The sequence below is a fragment of the Neovison vison genome, chromosome 6 (assembly GCF_020171115.1).
Source record: "Neovison vison isolate M4711 chromosome 6, ASM_NN_V1, whole genome shotgun sequence".
Lineage (NCBI taxonomy): Eukaryota > Metazoa > Chordata > Mammalia > Carnivora > Mustelidae > Neogale > Neogale vison.
In genome coordinates, this window is record NC_058096.1 from 130501099 (window position 1) to 130523066 (window position 21968).

A 21968-nucleotide genomic window follows, 5' to 3' on the forward strand; every position below is an offset into this window, starting at 1 on the left:
GATAATGGGTATGAGTATTTTTTGCAGTGTATTTCAGCTTTTCTATAAGTTTGAAATTATTTCCAAACTAAAAAAAGAGGTGGGTGTGGTAAATCCCTACTGAGTAAACCTTTTGCATATAAGGCACTGTATAAAGTACTGGTAACAGAAAGAAGACAAATTCGTGAGTTCCTGCCTTCAAGATTAGATCTGCATTAGGTGGCTATGTCTCCATTTCCTCGATTTGATTTCCCTGGGGGCAGTAATTAAATTTTTTAAAAGGGCAATCGAACGTTCAGAGTTTCTATAATAACCTGGTTTCCCGTGTACCCATCTCCAGTTCAGAGCAATTCACTTCTGAAAACAAGAGGCTACTAAATGAACAAGAATCAGAGAAATATTCATTGCAGAGTTTATGACAGATCAACAAAAAACTTATTCTGTGGGTCGCCTGCCAGGATGTGGAACTGGCTTTATGAAAAAGAATGAGTCCTTATAATGAAATGTTATGAGATTTAAATCATGCTCTCCTCTTAATAAACATTATTCAGTGTTCATTACTTGTTTTTGTCTTCTATCTGCATTCACATTACTTTCTCATAAGTTGCATCACAGTCCTAAGCCCTTTCCAGAGAAAAATCCATTTTAACTTTCCTCAACTTCTGTAGCTCACTGCCAACAGCTGCAGGGAGAGGGAGCTAGTGGTAGTAGGTGCATCACAGCTCTGCCACTGCCCAGGCTGAGCTGAATAAAGGTGACTGGCATCTTGGAGATGCCAGTCTTGTGCTTTCCACTCACTCCTCACTTGTTTAAGCCCTCTTCTCCCAAGACAGTGGGCCTCCCAGAGGACAAGTGGAATGTCACACACCCTGGGAACTTAAGGAGTCCCCCTGAATCTGTGGCAGGCTACCAAAATGGCTCAAGTCATCTGAAAGGAGGTGTGAGGAGGTTGGCAGGTACCTATGACATTTATTATACTGGTGGAGTCACTCAATGCCCCCTTAAGAGCAGCACTTAATGATGTATGATAGGTGGTACTGAGCCAAAAGAGAAAAATGGCCAAAAGGGCACCAGGGGGCTTTTAGAGGAAAATAGGTTTAGAAAAATTTGTTACAAGTGTAAGGTTCTGGATAGCATCATTCTAAGAAAAATCTATTACTCTGGACAAGGAACATCTATCAGGTTTGTGAATAAAAATATGTAGTGAATCAAACTCAAGAGAATATCTACAGGTATACAAAACAATGGAAAAGCAGATGAAGAATGTACATATTCTCAGGAGCTTAAGACTGATGTCAACTACACAGCTAGACTCAGACTCTGACCAGGCAAAGACTGGACAGACCACATACCATTCCTGGCTACAGGCATGATGGGGTAGAGGTGAAGTCGCAGATGAAGGAAGCCAAATCCAGGGATATCACGTGGTCTCACTATTTTTACCTTAAGAGTAAGCTAGAGGGGAATTTAGAGGTTAGAGAGGAATTAAGGCATTAAATAAAAGAAGAAATATGGAGGGGGAAGGGCTTGGATTATATGTACTAGGTTTTGTACCTAACTGGACATTTAGTTTCTTAAAAACAACACTTGACTTGATCCTCCTTAATCCAAATAAATTCTGCAGATACATGTTGCCTTAATGATTTCTTCACACCATTGGTGAAATAAAGTCTTGAGTAAGGTAAATGACCACCGCCCTCCATCTGTGTGTGTGTATGTGCATTTTTGTTTTTGTTTTAAGTAGAGCCCAGCATGGGGCTTGAACTCATGACCCTAGAATCAAGACCTGAGTGGAGATCCAGAGTTGGATGCTTAACTCACTGAGCCATCCAGGTGCCCCTGCCCTTATCTTTTTTTAGCTAGACATATTACTTATTTAAAAAACAGTTGGTTCTTCTATATGAAGACCCAATGACAAACTAGAAAAAAAAAAAAAATCAACCAGTGACTTAGTAAAGTCCCATAAGAAAGTAATCCAGGACCAACAAAATCAGCTTACAATAAAGGATGTCAGAATCTTTTTGTAAGGAAACTGTATTCCTAGTGAAGTCTTCTAAACTAGGATTGTCAGCTATATCCTCACAAAGATGTGAAATGTGTATCAATTTACCACTCCACTCATGGTGACATATTTAGGGAAGAGAAGTCATTCAAGGTCTCTCACAACCTGGCAAAGGCTTTCCCTCTAAATTCACATCCCAGCCCTCCTCTGTTCTATCCAAACAGAGGTCTACATCATTTTTTTCCTGCTTGGAATGCTTTCCCCATTTCCCTATTTAACTTCTACTCATTCTTCCAGATCTATATTGAATCTGACAGCTGCCCAAGAAGCCTTTCCTAACTGCTCCTTTTCTGAACCTTTAAGGTATGTTTTCTTTGTACAGAAAACTGTACAGTTAGTACTATCAATTTTTTTAGAGATTTTATTTGATAGAGAGCACAAGTAAACAGACTGGCATGCAGAGGGAGGGGGAGAAGCAGGCTCCCAGCTTAACAGGGAGCCTGACACGGGGCTTGACCCCAGGATTCTGGGATCATGACCTGAGCTGAAGGAAGACGCTTAACCAACTGAGCCACACAGGTGCCCCTACCACCAGTTTTTAAATGTGTTCTACTACCCCAAATAATTAATTCTGAAAGGAAGGACCTTCCCTTGTATCATCTTAGAGAACAGGTACCCCCAAATATCTGTAATTTTGTGGTACTTTGAACACTCTTCCTATACCTCAATCCATTCTTCATGTATCAGCAAGAGTTATCTTAAAATTTCAACTAGATCATGTCACCCTCTACCCTTTAGCCTCCTTTTCAAACCTTTCACCAGCTTTCACTGCAGTTAAGCATGAATCTATACTTGTTACCCTGCCTAGAAGGTTCTACATGATCTGGATCTTTCTTAATCTTCATAGTCTTACCACAATACTCCAAACCAGCATCTTCCTTCCAGCCACATCTGCCTTCTTACAATTCCTAAATATGCTAGGTTTTATCCTGCCTTTAAGTTTCTTGCATGTATTATTTGTTGTTGGCCTGAAATGCCTTCCCTATTCCCTTTCCTCTCCCCAGCCTGCCCCACACATATTAGTCATAGTCACATGGCATAACTAACCCTTTCCTTTTCATCATGTCTCAACTAAAATCCACCTGCCTGAAAGGCCTGATGTACATGTCCCACATTACTCTCCATCTCAACATCTGATGTTTCCTTCATGGCACTTTTTATTATGTTCAGTTAGCCACTGCATAGTATATCAGTTTTTGGTGTAGTGTTCAATGATTCATTAGTTGCATATAACACCCAGTGCTTATTACAACATGTGTTCTCCTTAATACCCATCACCCAGCTACCCCATCCTCCGACCACCAAACCCTCAGTTTGTTTTCTATAGTTGAGAGTCTCTCGTGGTTCATCTCCCTCTCTGATTTCTCCCCCTTCAGTTTTCCCTCTCTTGCCCTATGGTCCTCCGCACTATTCCTTATGTTCTACATGAGTGAAACCATATGATATCTGTCTTTGCTTGACTTATTTCACTTAGCATAATCCCCTCCAGTTCCATCCACACTGATGCAAATAGTGGGTATTCATCCTTTCTGATGGCTGAGTAATATTCCAATATGGATCACATCTTCTTTATCCATTCATCTGTTGAAGGGCATCTGGGCTCCTTCCACAGTTTGGATATTGTGGATATTGCTGCTAGGAACATTGGAGTGCATGTGCCCCTTCTTTTCACTGCATCTATATCTTTGGGATAAATACCTAGTAGTGCAATTGCTGGGTCATAGGGTGGCTCTGTTCTTAACATCTTGAGGAACCTCCATACCATTTTCCAGTGTGGCTGTACCAGCTTGCATTCCTACTAACAGTGTAAGAGGGTTCCCCTTTCGCCACATCCTTGCCAACATTTGTTTCTTGTTTTGTTAATTTTTGCCATTGTAACTAACGTAAAGTGGTATCGCATTGTGGTTTTGATTTGTATTTCTCTGAAGGCTAGTGATGTGGAACATTTTTTCATGCATCTGTTGGCCATTTGTATGTCTTCTTTGGAGACGTGTCTGTTCATGTCTTCTGCCCATTTTTTGACTGGATTATTTGTTTTTTGAGTGTTGAGTTTGAGAAGTTCTTTATAGATCTCAGATACCAGGCCTTTGTCTATGTCATTTGCAAATATCTTCTCCCATTCCGTGGGTTGCCTCTTAGTTTTGTTGACCATTTCTTTCACTGTGCAAAAGCTTTTTATCTTGATGAAGCCCCAAAAATTCATTTTTGCACTTTAATTTATAATTTGTTTATATCCTTATTGGCCCTCACTCTCAAAACACATATAAGGCCTCTTGGAGCAGAGAACATATCTTGGCATAGACTAGATACAGTACCAAGTAATTATGTTGTATTAATTGAGAAAATCACAACTGAAGACATCTGAAAGCATGTTCTAAATTCTCAATCGAGGTAGGTTATACCACATGAATGTTAGTAATTCAGGGAGCTAAAGCAAACAGAACACAGTGACGTTTGGGCCAGTATAAAGGTAAACCTCAGGGACTAAAGCCAAGTTGTCCAGAAGGGTCTGGTGGACTAAATAAACAGGATTTCACCTCTGATGCCAGGCTTCTCATCTGGCAGGACATTTAGAAAAAATACATCGATCACCCACCAAATGAGCAAACAGCACAAAGACAATTCCAAGTATTATGAGGATAAGGAGCATAAGAGTTTCCATTACACTAGCAGGAGCATAAAATGGAGTAACTAGTTTGGAAAACAATTTGGCATTATCCAATGAAGCTGAATATTCACAATCCCTATGACACAACATTTGATAATTATATAGCCTAAAGAAAGTCTTACACATGTGTACCTGTGTAAGACATACACAAGAGAGACATGAACCAGGAGATGTAAATAGACACTGCCAGCACTGTTGTTTATATGGGAATCAATAAATAGTACACATTCACGTAAGAGAAAAATGAATTAACTGTGGTACAAACTTCAGCACAGAGGAATGCCAAACAAGGCTAAGCAAAGAAGCAAAGATCACAGAAAAACATTATGGTTTCATTTTTTTGCGTACAAAATATGTACACAGATGTTAAAACTTAAACGATAAGGCATAACTGTGAAGTTGGAGATACTAGTTACAGCCAGTAAGGCGGGGGGGGGGGGGGGGGAAGAAGGTGAATGTAATTGGAAACAAGCACAAAGGGGCTTCCCAAAAAAGTGATAACATTCTGTTCTTTTAAGCCAGGCGAAGACTACACAGAAGGTACATGTTTTATTCTTCATACCTTACATATAATGATATCCACTCTTCTATGTATATTAATTCTTTTGAAAGAATTAAAGACTGATTAAAGTATAGAAGGGGGGAAGGTAAATGGTTTCTTCTTATACTTAAGATAATATGTAATGAAGCAGAGATCTCTTCAAAATGTCTGCTATAAACCCAAAGCCATATAAGTGTTCTCTCAAAATCAAAACTGTTAGTTCCCATAACCTGCAATTTCCTTAACTTCATTCAACACTTTTTGTTACCCCACTTTTTTTCTTCTTTCACTTTCACTCTCAAAATTTAACTTGTTATATGTTGTGCATCTTTGTAAACCACTCTAAATCCTTTCTAGAATAAGATGTGGTAATATATGAGATATTAGAAATAATATGGTAATATAAAAGAGAATGAAGAGATCATCTTGTAACCAAACACACAAAATACTGAAGGGGCTTATACCAGACAGAAACAGGAATGAAACTAGTGGCTATCCCAGTATAACACCAATTACATTTCAAACTCCAAGAAAGTCCTTACTTCACGGAAAAAAACAAGTTTAATGAAAATCCAGTGAGGAATGTCATGCTTGTATTACCAAACCTAGTAAGGTAATTGGAGTATAAGTACATGTGAAGAATTATAGTCACAGTAAAAACTCACAGAAACCACACTAACGAAAAGGAATAGGTTTTCATTGTTGTTATGGTTGTTTCCAATCCTTACACTTAGAGAATTTACCCACTCCAGAATAGCCTACTCCCTTGTTTACAGAACCAAAACTGCCATGCATTAATAACCCTACAATTATATTGAAATATTCAGATGTGTGATCCCACCCACTTTAAGCCTTAAAAGCAGCTGAACTATGTAGAAATAAGCACATGCTGGTATTGCAATTTTCATTTAAAAATTATATTTTTATTCCTAGAATGCTATGTACAAATACTTATAACCATATGAATACCATATGGACAAAAACAACCCTCTCGTTTTAAAAATTGGCCCAGTTGAATAAAACTTGTTAGAATCAAGATTGAGGAGCTATCAATTAAAAGTATGATAGAAGCTCTTCATTAAGAAATATGCACCCTAAGTTGAGGTCCTTTCAGTTTTTCAGTAAGAAAAAATTTGTTTCTGGAGCATTAAAAAAAATGGATTTCTTCTGTACCAACTAGAACTTCAAAGTGTCAAAACTAGGTCAGAGGTCGAGAGATCAGGCTTAAGCTAAAAGATGTCACATTTCCCTTCCCAAGCTCTCTCATTTTATGATTTCCTAAGACATGTTTTTCTTAAATATGGTTGCTTCCTCTATGAGGCAAGAGATTAAAAAGCTGGCAAAGCATAACTACATTTCCAGTGAACTTACTGTATCTACCATAGCTGGGAAAGACAACATTGTGGCTAATTAAAAATTGTGTTAGCTAAGACTTAGAGTGTCTCTGTATATCCAAGTTATCTCCTGTGTCAGTGTATGTCATGTATCTTCCTATATACATGTATATTTATACATATCCTTATACACACCCAAGCATTTGGATTGCTAGCACCCACAGAATTAGAAAATATACAGTATTAAAAAATTACACAGATCACAATTCATTCAACAAATATACACCAAATTCATTTATATTCAAGGATCATATCATTGTGGCTTTGGCATCTAGGACTTCTCAAAGGGTGAGATCATTTCCCCAAAGTCCCTATATAAGACATAAAAGGCCTGGTTCTGCCCTCTGAAAGTTTACAGCTTGGCAGGAATCTGATTTAACTTTGTTATTTCAGGACTTTCAGGGTCTTGCAGGGACTGTACTGTGTTCATGACTATATTGCAGATGTGAAGTGTCAATGCAAAATTGACACAGTACAATTAGTACAGTTTGGCTGCACTTTTTGTTTACACACTGTATAAGTGATCTGTAGGATACACTTCTTTTTAAGGAAAGAAAGGGTACCTTTAAAACCATGATTTCATCAGGGTAGTTTTCCCCAGCTTTACTCCATCTCTGACACTTCTACCACAATCTATAATTTTACACAGGAAAAAAAGGGTTCCTTCTCAAACCTACCTTTATATTCACATTTGTTCCCTTTGTTTTGAAAATTCTGATTCATATATGAGAAGTCCCCTTACACACAAAATAGACATTTAGAAGTGAAATGCTAAAACTCCACAAATGTCTCATGAAATGTCATATCTCTATGATATTCTTGTTAAGGTAGCAGGATTCCAGAAAGAGAAATTGGAATTAAAATTTGTTCCCTTTGGCAAATCTTTTTTGGATCTCTTTATAGAGTGTGTTTAGGGCTCAACAGACTGTGACACAGAGCAGACAGACACTAAAGACACTAGCATCTGTCCACAAGGACAGTAAGGACTTATCAAGAGTTCATTCTGAATTTTAAATACAGTGCTCACAAAGAGTAAATACATATTAACTTCTCCAAAATAGTTCACTTAAAAGTCAGTTCATACATTAAGTTTCTTTTGGCTTGTACTATGGGATCCTTCTGGATTGTCCAGAAGGTAGAATTAAATGCCTTTTTGGTTGGTAGAAATGATCCGTAGTCTAAAATGACCAAATGCCTTCCTGCAGACAGTATCTTAATTGAGCTGGCCCTGTAGTTGCTCTGTCCTCAGACAGGCCTACATTGCAGGTTTCATCTGTCCGACAGAACAAAAACAGATGGATAAGTGGGAAGGAAAGGAGCAAGAAATGAAGGAGGGCTCTTCATCAAGCACAAAGTAATTAGGAGAAATACGCCACAGCCAAAGGGATGCAGTCTCTGTGGTGAAATATGTAAAGTGATTCACAAAGTTAAATAAAGCAAGAGAACCTTCCATGACCCTCTTTTATTCTTTATACTTCCCTGGGAAGGGCTAAGGTTGAGCTCTGAGTGCTTAAAATTAAGATAGTCCCCCAGCTGGGGTTAAATGGGAGCCCTATGCACACAGTCTAAGACTACTTCTCAATCAAGCATCTGGAGACCCAGGACCCTGAGTGCTCCCATGTCCTCCTACCCAATTTCCTATGCTCATAGTCTTGGAGATATTAAGATTAATTTCATCACATCTTTTATCCCTGTTAACAGCAGACACTGAGAAACCCAGGTCATTTCTCATTCCTCCAAATTTTACAGTCATATAACCTCCTTCATTCATTTTCTTGACCCTATCTCCTAGACCCCTAGTGCCTGAAGCCCTTTTCTTGGGCCTCTGGAACTCACAGACAGCCATCAGCTAAATTCCCTACTATATCCTTGGCCACCTCTCTGAATGCTTCATCTTCCTACTCTGTCACCTGGCTCTTCACAGAGGGCACTACTTTCTCCCCCTCACCCTCCCCTCTCAAGTGGTGGCTATTTCCCACCCAACATTCCTTGAACCACAGGTATTAGAGGTGGGCTGGGTGTCCCCATTGCTTTTCTTTACATCTAGACCATTGTCCTTTCTTTTCTGTACAAATGCTGAGCTTGGAGTCACACAAAATCAGACCACCATCTACTCCTTCTCATTCAGCAAAGACCTCAGTTCCTGGCTCTCTGTCAATCCCAATCACTACTATGGCCATGATTCCAGGTGAATTCAGTATTCACACAGGTGATCTAGTATTCTAGATTCTTAGCCTTTGTCCTTCACCCTAACTCCAAGGTCAGACACCAGTTTTAAACTGCAATTAATCCATGTTACCCTCTAACCACTACCATCTCCTTTTTCAGTTCCTCTCCTCTGGTGAGAAGTTCTTCACCAACTTCAGTAAGACCAACTTCAGGGACTCCAGTGAGACCTAGAAGCCATTGACACTACCACTTTTCACCATCCCTCAACTTCCTCACATCTGGCCTCAACTCCTTAACCAGTTTAAATTCCACATTCAGTTATGACCACTCCCTTTCTGAGTGAGGAAGGTGTATACCCTGAACTCCCTCCCACTCTCACGTGGACCTGCCCACTTGGCAAAACTACAATCTAGTTAACTTCACCCCTCCACTCAAGCATATACAGGCCTAGAGAAGAGAAACATGCACAACCTGTTGAACGCTCTCACTGTGAATCTGTGACCTCCAGTAAGCCCTTACCTACCATTCCTTAGGCAATTGGCAAAAGTCCCCTAAAGAGGTACCTGCAATCTTTCTCCTTCCATTCTCTCTTGAATCCATAGGGACTTGATAAATTTTTGTAGCAATGAACAGGCATTAAATTATGTCACCAGGATTTAGACTGAAATTTAACTCTGTGAAAGTAAATTTTATATGAGATTTAATTCAAGTTATCCTGAGTTAGAATATGTTTCTGAATATTCCCCTTAGTACAACTTAAGATAAAACTAAAAGCAGACAATGAATAGCAGAGTGTGTTAAGATTTAAGCTCACTAGCCAGCTTCCTTTAAACCTACCCTGATTCCTTAGATCAGGGGCTCCTATCCTTCTGGCCCAAAAGAATGTCCGTTAGCTGAAGGCCGATGTTTTTATTCTCAGCCTAAAAAAAACAGACAGTTTTAAATGAGAGATTAATGGAGAATATAATTATCAATAACTCTCAAAATATTTCATGGCTATTTTTTTGTGCATCAGGTCAACAGGCTAGGATTTTCCAAGGCCAAAAAATAATGTAACAATGCTAAAGGAAAACATCCATATGAGGAATAAAAACTGGATTAAGGAATGACTAAGTACTTATTTTATTTGCAATGTGACCTTTTCTCCTAAAAAATGCATTCTGATTTTCCAGCACTGCAGAAAAAACTCAATGTCCATGCTACCACATTTAATTTGCAGGTGTCAAGGTACCTAATGAACTGCCAAAGAAATTACTAGTTCCTTTTAAAAATAACTGCCAAAACCGTTAGCAACACTCAATTAAATGGTTCTGCGGGTCCATAAAATTGTGCCAAAATACCTCCTTCAATGTGAAGCACTAACTGATTTTCCCTTCATATTTGGGTAAATTCTCAAGGTAAAATGATATATTTGAATACACCTGCTATTATAAAAGATGCCCTAGGGAATCCTATTGTACTGTTTGTGGGAATGCAAGCTGGTACAGCCACTCTGGAGAACAATACAAAAATTCCACAAAAACCTAAAATCAGAACCACCTTATGATCCAGCAGTTGCACTACTAGGTACCCAACGGCTATAAAAATATAGATTCGGAGTACATGCACCCTGATGTTTACAACAGCATGATCAACGATAGCCAAGCTATGGAGAGAGCCCAAATGTCCATTAACCAAGGAATGGATAAAGAAGACACATAAATATGTATGCGGATACTAGCCATCATCAAAAAGAAAAATCTTTGCCATTTGCAATGATGTAGATGGAGCTAGAACATATTATGCTAAAGAAAATAAGTTAATCAGAGAAAAGAAATACCCTATAATTTCTCTCATATGTGGAATTTAAGAAACAAAACAGATGAACATATGGGAAGAGGAAAAAGAAAAATAAAAGAGAGAGGACAAGAAACCGTAAGAGACTCAATGACAGAGAACAAACCAAGGGTTGATGAAGGGAGGTTGGGGGGCAGGGTGGGAAGGCTAGATGGGTGATGGGTATTAAAAAGGGCACTTGTAGTGAGCACTGGGTATTGTATGTAAGTGTTGAATCACTGAATTCTACTCCTGACATGAATATTGCACTGTATACTAACTAAAATTTAAATAAAAATAAAGGCTGCCCTAGGAAGGCACTTACATATTCCATGCCACAAAACTGCATACCTGATAACCAATTGCCTTTAAATTTTTCTCGACTTTAAACTCCTAGGAAACAAAGATACTCCTCTCTATTCCTATTACCTAGTACTGTAACAAAGTCTAGTCTTTTCTACCCATTTAATATGCTGCCTTACTTAGACGATGTGGCAAACACCTGATCAGTAAGGCCAAGAATATTTTAAATATTATGACTTTTAAGGATGAGATGTACTTATTGCATAAACGTTCAAATTACACAGCAAAATACCAAAAAATAAAAGTCACTTGGAAAAAACACTACTAGAATTTTATGGAACATTCTTCGTGTGTTCACACATTTATATATATGCATTTATAATTTTATATAAATGGATTATTTGTGTTATCCTGTGATCAGAATTGTTTTAACTTACTAATATGTCATAGACGCCTCTTCATAAAAACAAAGAACTGCCACATCTTTTTTGGGGGGGTTGGAAACAGTTTATTGCATTTACCTTAAAAATTGAAAGAATGTTCTCTTTTATGTAGTTTCAGTGTGGGGAAATAAAACATTGAGAGATTCTCTACTTAACTGATACCTAAATGTATAATACATTAAAAACAAATACATCTCATATGAAATATTTCTTAACGTGACTAGAGAACTCCCTAATTGGAGTTAGGGTTGTTGATGCATTTATAACTGAATTTCAGAGCTGGTGAGGGGGGTACTTGGAAGGTTTTCTTATAGATCCCTCTGTTTTACGGACAAGGAAACTGAGGTAGGACTCTGCCCCTTGGCACAAAGGTTCAGTGGTACAGGCAGAATTATGATTTTAATTGACCAAATCTGATTCAGTGCTGTTGATCCTTCCGCCATCTTGAACACTGTGAAGACCTTGCCTTGGAGAAGTGAGCCCGATCCTCGTACCCATTGTATCTGTCCTTGACTCTCTCTAGATGCCCATCAGAGAGCTCAGTGCCACATTGTTTTAATGGCTACATAGTATTCCATGGTAGACACATACCATTATTTAATAATGTCTCCTACTAATGGATATCTAGGTTATCCTTAGTTTAATCTTACCAACATAAAACTGCCATGGGTATCTCGGTGCAAGCATCTTGTAATAGTTGTGCAACTGCTTTCTCTAGACAAATTCTAGAAGTTGACTGTTAGAACAAAGTGTAAACATACTTTATATTTTTCTGTTGTCAAACTGTGCTCCAGAAAGATTTAACAACACAGACCCAACCAACCATAGTGCTCCAGAGATCCCCACACTCACCAACACCATTATGTCCAACTTCATAATCACTGACAATTTGATTTCTACTTTCATGTTAAGGATATTAACAATAAACATGCTCTAAATATTTTTCAATTACATCTTTCAATCTTGTTTATAGTGATTTTCATTATGTAAGTTTTAAATTATATTGTAAAACTTAGCGACTTTTTAAGTTTGATTTTCATGACACATAATATTCCATCAATCCAAACTTTTTAAGATTATCAGTATTTTCTGCTGATATTATTCTTAACCTTTCTATCAGAAATGCCTTGGAGAATCACCCCCCCCAAAAAAAAAATGCCCTTAACTCTACATTTTGTAGACAATTTCACAAAAGTTCAAGAACTCATTAACTAGATGTGTGATCTTGCCCAAATCACATTTTCTGTATGCTATGCTTCTTGCAAATTAATACAGAATGATACAATATTTCTCTATCATAGAACTATTTATATAAGCATGATGCAGAATACCTACTATATCCACAGGTTAATAAGCAGCTTTCCTTATTATTATACCTCCTTTCTCAAGAACTCTTTCCCCAATGTTTGGTTCCTCTTCCCATGTACATTACATGAATAATTTGTAAGTAAACATGTAAAGAGAAATTCTCTTCACTTTTTGTCCATCAGCATTTCCAGCTGAGCCCACATATATGTATAGGTCTGATGAGTTAGGAAAGAATGCAAAAGGATTCCTTTACCATTCTCTATGCTCTGTGCTCATCTCAGAGAACCTCTTAAGTTTTTTCTGAAATTTTATGATTTTTATTAAAGTTCTTACTTGTTCATCACTTATTTTCTAGCCACTTTCAATTTCTATCAATCATAAGTCTTTCATATTTATCACTCTGTAGGATACAGCTTAAACTAAAACTCCAATGAATTAGGGAAAATTGAAAAAATGTAAAACTCATGAAGGCCATAAACTGTACAGTGTTGAGAGAAAGTAACAGAAGAGAAGCCAATAACTATTCCAGAATGAGTTGAAGTACTAAAACACAACATTCTGCTTCATAAGCATAACATTTCTTACTGTAAAATATAAATAGTAAGTACATTATCAAAATGTAAGCTATTCATGTAATAGCTGAGCCATGCAACCCAATGAAATTCAAGACCAAGGTACTTTAATCAGTGTTCCCATAGCATTCTCACAGAATTCAGAAGAAGAGTAGAAATCTAGGTTACAGGCTAGGCTCTGGTACACATGAGCTACTAACTGGCCTTGCACAAGTCACTTCCCTTCTTCCAGATTAAAAATTCTCAGATTAAACATAAATCCTAACAAAGCCTTGTTGGCCCTAAGGCAGCTCTCCATCTTGGACTTCTGTAGCTCTCAGTATCTAAAGCTCTAAGACTTTTAATTATTTGCTCAATGTCTATCCTTTTGGGGGTAAGTTCCATGTCTATATTCACCGCAGATCTGCTGTTCCTTACACAGTGCCTGGCACAGCAGGGAGGGAAGAAGGGATGAAGAAATAATTGAATCAATAAACTGGCAATCAAAAAACAAGGTGGTAAACCAGAAGATCTCAAAGGTGTTTGGATGCTAGTGTATTAAGGGCATTTTTTTCCTCTTGAATTTTATAAATGCTTGGGTTTAATTAGGTTAATACATTTATGGATCACCTAATTTGAATGGAGTCTTATGCTTTGTCTCCAGGGAGAAAAAGGGTGGCCAAGAATACATGAGAATTAGGTCTTGTCCCTGCCCTTCAAAGAAATGGGTCTGGCTAGAAAAAAAAAAAAAGAATAAAACAACTAGGACGAAGAAACAGAACTTTAATGAAAATAATGAATTCACCAGAGAGATGGAGAACCAGTAACAGAGTAAGTGGTCTGAGCAAGAGGAGCTGGGATGACTCTCAATTATGAGAATGCATGGCACAGAGAGGTGTGCTGACTCTTCTTCAACCACATAGACCAAGTGAGACCTGACAGAAAAGAACCTAGGCCTCTTCCACTTTCTGGTAGTGAAAGGAAAAAGAATCCCTAGAAGTCAAAAGTAGGGCTCATGTTCCTGAGATTGTAGGGTTATAAGAGAGGAAAAGGTGAGATTTAGATCAACAGATAAACTCAGATATGGCTGAATCAGTCCTACTACAGACTGCTTTGGAGGCAAACAGAATTTGGACCTGTTTAGAAAATAAATGCTACTCCAGGGAGAACCAAACAAGTGGTTATTGAACAGAAATATAGAAACGGTAAGTAAGTGAAGGTAAAGGGAATGAGAAACACAGACTACAGAAAGAAAATATTGATGCACCAAAACCCCCTATTTTGAGATCCTGTCACGTGCTTCTCACAGTACAGGCAATATAAATAATGGCATGGTCCATGCTTATAGAGGCCTTATTATTGTCTAATTGTGGAGGCAATTGAGGAAAAAATTTCAGTAAGAAATAAAACCTCCCAATAGCAAAAAAAAAAAAGTGGTCTCAAACTATACTATCTAAAGATGCAAATCTAGTTAAACAAAAAGGCCTTGAGCAGTCTGTGAAATGGGGCTTTGCCTTGGCACTTCTGTTTTTGGACTTCTAATCCCTCAGGAGCATTCTTCCCCCATTTTGCCCACTCTGTGGAGGAGGGCTGGTAGACACAAGAAAATAGCCACAACACTTAGCAGCCTGCCTTGCAGCCAAACAAAAGAGGAAGGCAACCCCAAACAGACAAGATGGTGTAACAAGCACACATCTGACTGCAGCAGTGATTCCAAGGGCAGAGCAGGATGTGACTTGCACAAGACAAGATGCAAGCCCCTTTTCCTGCCTCTGAGGGAGCAAACCCTCAGAGGCTCCAGTCAGTTCTTCCTAGACAGGGTCTAACCCCATCAGCTGTTCTTCATAAATTCTGAGGGAAGAGGAGAGAGCTTCCAGGAACAGCAGAAAGTTCTGATTAAGCTCACAGAGAAAGAAATTGAGAGGTTTATTTAAAACTGAAGGTGGAGTACAGATGGCCCTTCTTTTCACGACATCTGTATCTTTGGGGTAAATACCCAGGAGTGCAATTGCAGGGTCGTAGGGAAGCTCTATTTTTAATTTCTTGAGGAATCTCCACACTGTTCTCCAAAGAGGCTGCACCAACTTGCATTCCCACCAACAGTGGAAGAGGGTTCCCCTTTCTCCACATCCTCTCCAACACATGTTGTTTCCTGTTTTGTTAATTTTGGCCATTCTAACTGGTGTAAGGTGATATCTCAATGTGGTTTTAATTTGAATCTCCCTGAGGGCTAATGATGATGAGCATTTTTTCATGTGTCTGATAGCCATTTGTATGTCTTGATTGGAGAAGTGTCTGTTCATATCTTCTGCCCATTTTTTGATGTGTTTGTCTGTTTCGTGTGAGTGTAGGATCTCTGACTAACACAAGTCAACAAAGCAGCCACATATTTGAGCTGAGAAACCTCTCTCCTTCCATTTGCTTTTCTTATCCTGCTGCCCATAGTTTAAAAAAAAAAAAAATCCACCTTGCTCAGAATTTGTATTTCTTGCTTCTTCCAACTATACATATTTCTATGAGGAAGAGCATATGGCTGAGGCCCTGGTATCTCCCTGCCCTTCAGAAGTATTAATGAGCCACTACATACAAAGCAGTTATACAGTTTAGTGTTCCCAGTCACCCTTTCTTCTCCCCTGAAACACACTCAGATATGGGCACTCTCTCCATCAATGCCTATGGAGTGAAAATGTCAAGGGGCTCCTATTGCCTGCCTACAATAGGACATCATTCAAAGAAGTTACACTAGATCATCTTTCTGATTATGAGGGGGAAAAATTCTCTTAATCCTCCAAAAGAGGGACCTGGAAAGAATGTAACACATCTTTCCATACCACAAATATTTTCGTGGCATTTTATGAATTTCCTTCAAAAGCCTGAGGTAAAAAGAAACAAAACAACTGGTAAAGGTCCATTTAGCAATATACATTAATAAGCATAGAGTGCAGAAGAATCCAAGCAGCTGAACTCCTGTCTCTAACCAAAAAAATTTCAAGAACAAAAAAAGAGACAAAATTAATTCAATAAGAACTACACATCTATATGAAATTATGGTCCATTTTAGTGGCTAAAAAACCAATAGATCCAACTAGAAAAGCAATAAAAGCATTTAAATTATCTTTCCTTGGTAGAAAAAAAATAAGCCTTATTTTGTGCATGAAACAGTAAGAAAAATTGTGAAAATGGAAGAAAAAAAAGGGGAAGAGTTAGATTTTATGAAACCAAAATTTATAGACCTAACAGATGGCCTAAATCATTTGAACAACAAGTAGAAAACCATAATTTAAATAGAATGAACAAAGGAAACACTGATATGCTTGTAGCTCCATAGTCAGAGAAGGGCAGAGCTGCCAGGAGAGCATCACCATCATTTGAGAACACTGGCAGGTTTATTCATGCTAACACGTTATAATTGAGAATCAATACAGGGCAGAATCTGCTTAAATGAACTCCAAGAGATTGTCCAAGCAATCCTGTTAATGTCATGTTGCATTTTATTAAATGATGTTTGGAATAAGAAGTCTGTTGGTTGGGCCTTAGAAAACTTTGTTTTAAAGAGGTATACCTTACTTAATTTACAATGACAGCTATAATCACAGCATTTGGCCTTTATGATAAATCTCACTATATATGAGAGGAAATAAATGTGAAGAAAATTAATCCCTTATCAAGGTCATGTAGAGTGACGTTGAAGTTACTGTCAATTTCTGATGTAGGCAGATACACTAGGCCATCATGAATGTCCATGAACATAATTTTCACAGTCCCAAGGGGAGGGAGGAGAATATATCTTTAGGTGTGTGCTGTTAGGGCTAGGAGTACTGGGGCTTTTATCAAAAAAAGATGTAGTTAGAGAAGGTATGGAAGTGGTAAGTATGGCTAATCAAGAATTGTATTGGAGATCAGTTCTACTAGGATGTTCAATAACTTAATCAGCAAGCACGTGTAATGAGCCTACATGTAGAAGACTTTTAGAAAGGCAGAGAAGAGGACACAGGTGGAAAAGCACCCCAAGTACCATGCTCATAATCATACTGTAAGGTAGTATTATAAATCCCATCCTAAAAGAAAATTGAGGCTAACAGAAATCAAGTATTTTGCCCAAAGTCACATTTCTAAAAACTGTTATAGACAGGATGGGTATACAGATTCAGTACTAGGCCAAAGATCTATCAATACTACCAAACCAAATGGTCATGGAAGAAAAAAAAATGGCATTCTATACAGAGGGGAGAGAAAGGGACTAAGGACCAGTTTGAATTAGGAGAAGTTTATGCATAGAAAGAGTAGAAAGAAAGTCAGAAAGTTGGAGTCAGACAGGGACAGCCTTGATGCCTACTTAAGAAGAACCTTGTCCAGCAGCCAGTTGGGAACCACAGAACTTTGGAAATCAGAGAAAAATCTAAAAAGGGGAGAAAGCGTCTAAAGAATCTAAACAAGGCATTAATAAAAGGGATTTGTAGAAACACCAGAAAGAAAAAAATATTTAAAATCAAGCACTGTACTAACATGGAATTTTGGTATCTAAGTAAAAACCTAACTTTCTAAGTTGGAAATCCCTAAATAATGAAATAATGCAAATAATGCAGTGCATTATTGAAATAATGAAAAATTTCAGAAGTGATCCAGTAAGTCTTCTTTCCTATAGAAAAGGGACAGCTTTTGATAAGTGCCTGTCTTCTTCCTTGTTCACAAAACCCCCTCTAAGGGGGTGTGCTGTAAACAATGTGACATGTTTGAGGACATTTACTTCAGCCACAGCTTTACTTCTTAGAAAGGTGAAGGCCAAGATGCAATGAGGGGCTCAGGAGGGAAAAGCTAGAGAAGGATCAATTTCTGTGGACCATTTCTGTGGTTCACAGGAAGGACAGGAGGATTCACCAAGACTAGAGGTTGCAACCCTGCCCTCAAGCATCTGCACTCACAGTCCTTACCCCTGTGCACATTTACCACTCACAAGGAGTAGTAGGACAAAAATCTCAGGACTCAGGATCCTGGCTCTTGGCCATACTTCAAAATCTCCTTACACCCCAGAGGGAGAGGGCTTTACTGTTCCTACAGAATCTTCACGGAGGGGCTGCAAATTAATTCCTGATTCTATTTTTGTAAAAAATTGCATATGCACAAATTTGGGTTACCTTAGCTTTCACTGTAATATTAGTACTACTTTAAAATTAAAGATTTTAATCTGGCAATATGTGGTATCTAATATAAATCTTCCTGTTTAGAAAAAATGAGTATGTGTTAAACCTCACTGGATATAATTCTATATTTTTCCCTTCTCCTTTCCATTAAAAAAATTTTTTTTCAATAGATAGGATAGAGAGGGATCTTCATAGAGTTAGGAGAAACTGCAGCAAATGATTCATCTTTGCTCTTTTTATCTCAGTAGTCAGCAGCTGGGTGAGAAACCTGATCCTGATCACCTTTCAATAATAGACCATATTATTTTCTCAATCAACAGTTGCAGAAGCTCTGCTGAACTCCTCTTCTGCTGCTTTCAACAAAAGTTGCATCTAAGGAAATACTGACTGTCCATATGTGGTACCACCATGCTCTAGCTACTAGAGAGGTGTGAGAGCCTTAAATGAATTCCATGAACGAATGGTCTGTTTGTGCTGCCATAGATTGCACCACGCACAGCTGTAGGGGTCTATGGAGCCAGAACCTTCATTATTACCCTGACACAAAACTTTCAGTAAGGACAGAGCCTTCTGTGATTATGAGAATGCATTACCTTGCAGAGTCACAATCATTGGTTTGAATGAAATTAATTCTCCAAGATCAGTGGTAAAAGCACAAAACACAAAACATTAAATCTGCTTTGTAAGGCCCCCCAAATGATAGCATCTATATGGAATTTGTTTTCAGAGTCATAAGCCAAGTCATTTTCCTTTGTAGAACTGGAATCTTACAAACTCGGCTGTTGAACAACAATTGTCAAAGATGTCAAAACGTCATTCAACATTTAGACAGCCACCTAGCTATTATTCCTGTGGGATACATGGGTGGCTGAGAAAATCACATTTGACAGATGCAAAAAATAAGATATCCATATGGAAAATACAACTCTTCATTTTCCAATCATCTAGCCCAGCAATTTCCCTACCTATCTCACTGGGATGCAGCCAATCTTCCCAAAAGAATGGATTCAGACTTTTTTCACAATTGCTACTGAACATGTAAGCTTCCCGAATAATCTTCCAATTCTTATTATACACATAACCCACAATACTATTTATCCTGATTCTAGGATTTAAGAATTCAGGGTCTAGAGAGCTCATGTTGTATCACCCTACATCCCACCATTGCTCCTTTCTAGAGAAACTGCCAGGACCACCGTCATTACTAAGGCAAGCAGCCCAGGCTACAGCTGTTTGGACCAAGAGAGGGCATCAGTACCCCTAAGATTTCTGTAAAAGAGATTTAACCAGTAGGGATGATAGTTACTTCAGAAGTATCCTATTCCTTTTCTTCTTGGTCTGTACACAGATCACCAGTTAGGTTGTGGGGACAAAAAGGAAAAAACAGGAACAGAAATACATGAGGAGAGAAGCCAAAATTGAAATGTTGTGCATGTCACAAGTCAAGGGTCAAGAAGTAGGGTCAAGAAGTAGAATATGAATTGACCAACCACTGATAGTACAGACACATCCTGGAGTTGCAATAGATCAGAAACAATCTTCCTTGTCCTGAGTTAGGTCCTACCCCTGTGAGAACTGACCAAACTATAACTCCTTCTCATTCTGAAAGACCCCTGGAATTCTTCCCAACTTGATACATGTCTGACATTGTTTTATTTTCTCATGCATCCTTAAGCCTTCCATTTCTTAAGGTAATTTGAACAAGTTTCTGTTCTTATTATCAGAGACATTTATATGGGCCCCACAACAAAAGGACTCAAAGTGTTCCTTTTCCCTTTACTAACTATAACACAATCTTAGATATCCCATTTGATAGCCTACATACAACCTCACAAATTTAAGGACTACTTTGCCAATACTTGCCATCACTGAAAGAAAGGAAATGGCCAACAAAGCCTCTCCCTTGGCTTGCTTTTTAATTACTGTTGGATTTTTTTCCTGTTGCCACATGTAGACAATTTATTTTCAAGCAGATGTAGAAGATTTAGCTACAGTGAGTTGAGAATGAAAACCTGGTATCCTATGGGAGCTTCAGTAGTCTCTCCATTTTCTGTGGCACTGAAAGATTCTCCTGTGTGATTTCTGAGTCGATTTCAAGGCTCAAAGGTCAATTTTTGCATTGGCAAAATCTGATTCTTCCAATCCCTACAGGATAAAGTGGACTCCCAAAGCTATTCCAGCACTGGGAAAAGGTCAGGTTATATCAAAAATTAATGAGCCAGCCCCCACAAAGCTCCTGTATCCTCCCAACTAATTACTCCTCCCTCCCCCAAAAAAGACACTCCACTCTCTATCAGCCAGGTATTTTTAATCACAGGTATTTGGAAATGGGAGTGAAAGGACATGTTGGTTGACTCACTGACTTGGTTAGAGTAATATGAGCAGTTAGTGACCTGGGATACTAAACATCCTATAATGGACATGAATGGACAGAAAAGTTCCATACAATGATGAATTGTTCTATCAAAATGCTAATAGCACTTCCCTTGAGAAACACTGAGCCCTCTCCAAAAAGCAGGAAAGAAAGGCAAACCAAAGAGAGAATGGCAGTAGGAGAACAAGCAATGCATTCCACCAGAAGTGAAGCAGTCAAGTAAGGGTTGTCTAAAGATCAATCTCAAGCCCTGTTGACCTCCTTCCCCTCACCTCCAACAATACTACTCATGGCACTCTTATTCCCTCTACAAAACAATCTTGGGATCAGTTAGATTTAAATTAGATCTTTTAAAAAACTGTCTTTATTTCCACGTCTTTTTATTTGTTCTAATTATGATAGTTTCTGGACAACTAATACTGGTAATAGTAATAGATAATATCAACTGAAAATTCTTCCACATTCCTAAAATTCATTATCAACTGAAAATCCTTCCATGTTGCTAAATGGCTTAATTATTAAATTTGTGCTGTAATATGTCTTTTGAAAATTTGCTTTAGAGACTAATTCTTCAGGGCATAATTCCCTAGAGGTTCATCTTATGAAACACTTTTTTGAGGCACACTGGGGCTTGGCAGAAGCAAAGGTGAAAGTTCTCTTGCCACTCTCCCAGACTCTTTATTAAGCTCTAGGCAGTATCAAAAGAGACATCCCACACAAAGAAGCTTCACCACTGAGGGTCAGGATGTGGAGAGACCAAATGGAAAGAGACAGCTCAGAAACCTTGGGTTAAAGGGCAAATATTTTAGAGGTAGTATACTCAATTATGACAGAGAGACAAGCCCACGGCACTTTCTGGAAGAGAGATTAAACAGCAAGGTAAAAAAGTTCAGCAAGATACACTCACAGACTTAAAAGCTCCTCAAGATAAAGTACAAAACGCAATTGTTTTAAATGAGGCAATGTCTTGTTATAACAAGAGCACACTATCACTAAAAATAAGGGTTTCCAACAAATAGGGTCCTTACAGACTAAAGTTCTATGCCCAGTAAAAATTCCTGGGATTACGGACATAGCCTGTGTCTGCCCTGTCCAATATGGTATCAACTACATGTGGCAATGAAGCACTTGAAATGTGGCTAGTGCAAATGAAGGACTGAATTTCTAGCTTAATGTTAATTTAAATAAAGATAGATACATGTGGTTAGTGGCTACTATAT

General features: G+C 38.3%; 1 protein-coding gene across 4 annotated transcripts in view; it reads right to left on the reverse strand.

Annotated features, from left to right (window-relative positions):
• TMEM108 (transmembrane protein 108) overlaps positions 1–21968 on the reverse strand; it is a 377772-nt gene that overhangs the window by 343704 nt on the left and 12100 nt on the right. Inside the window, exon 3 of one of the 4 annotated variants that reach the window (XM_044252349.1) lies at positions 9651–9733. The exons of the other annotated variants lie outside the window; for them this stretch is intronic. The gene's annotated coding sequence lies outside the window, so the exon portion shown is untranslated. The remainder of the gene's footprint in view (positions 1–9650; positions 9734–21968) is intronic. 4 annotated transcript variants of the gene reach the window in all.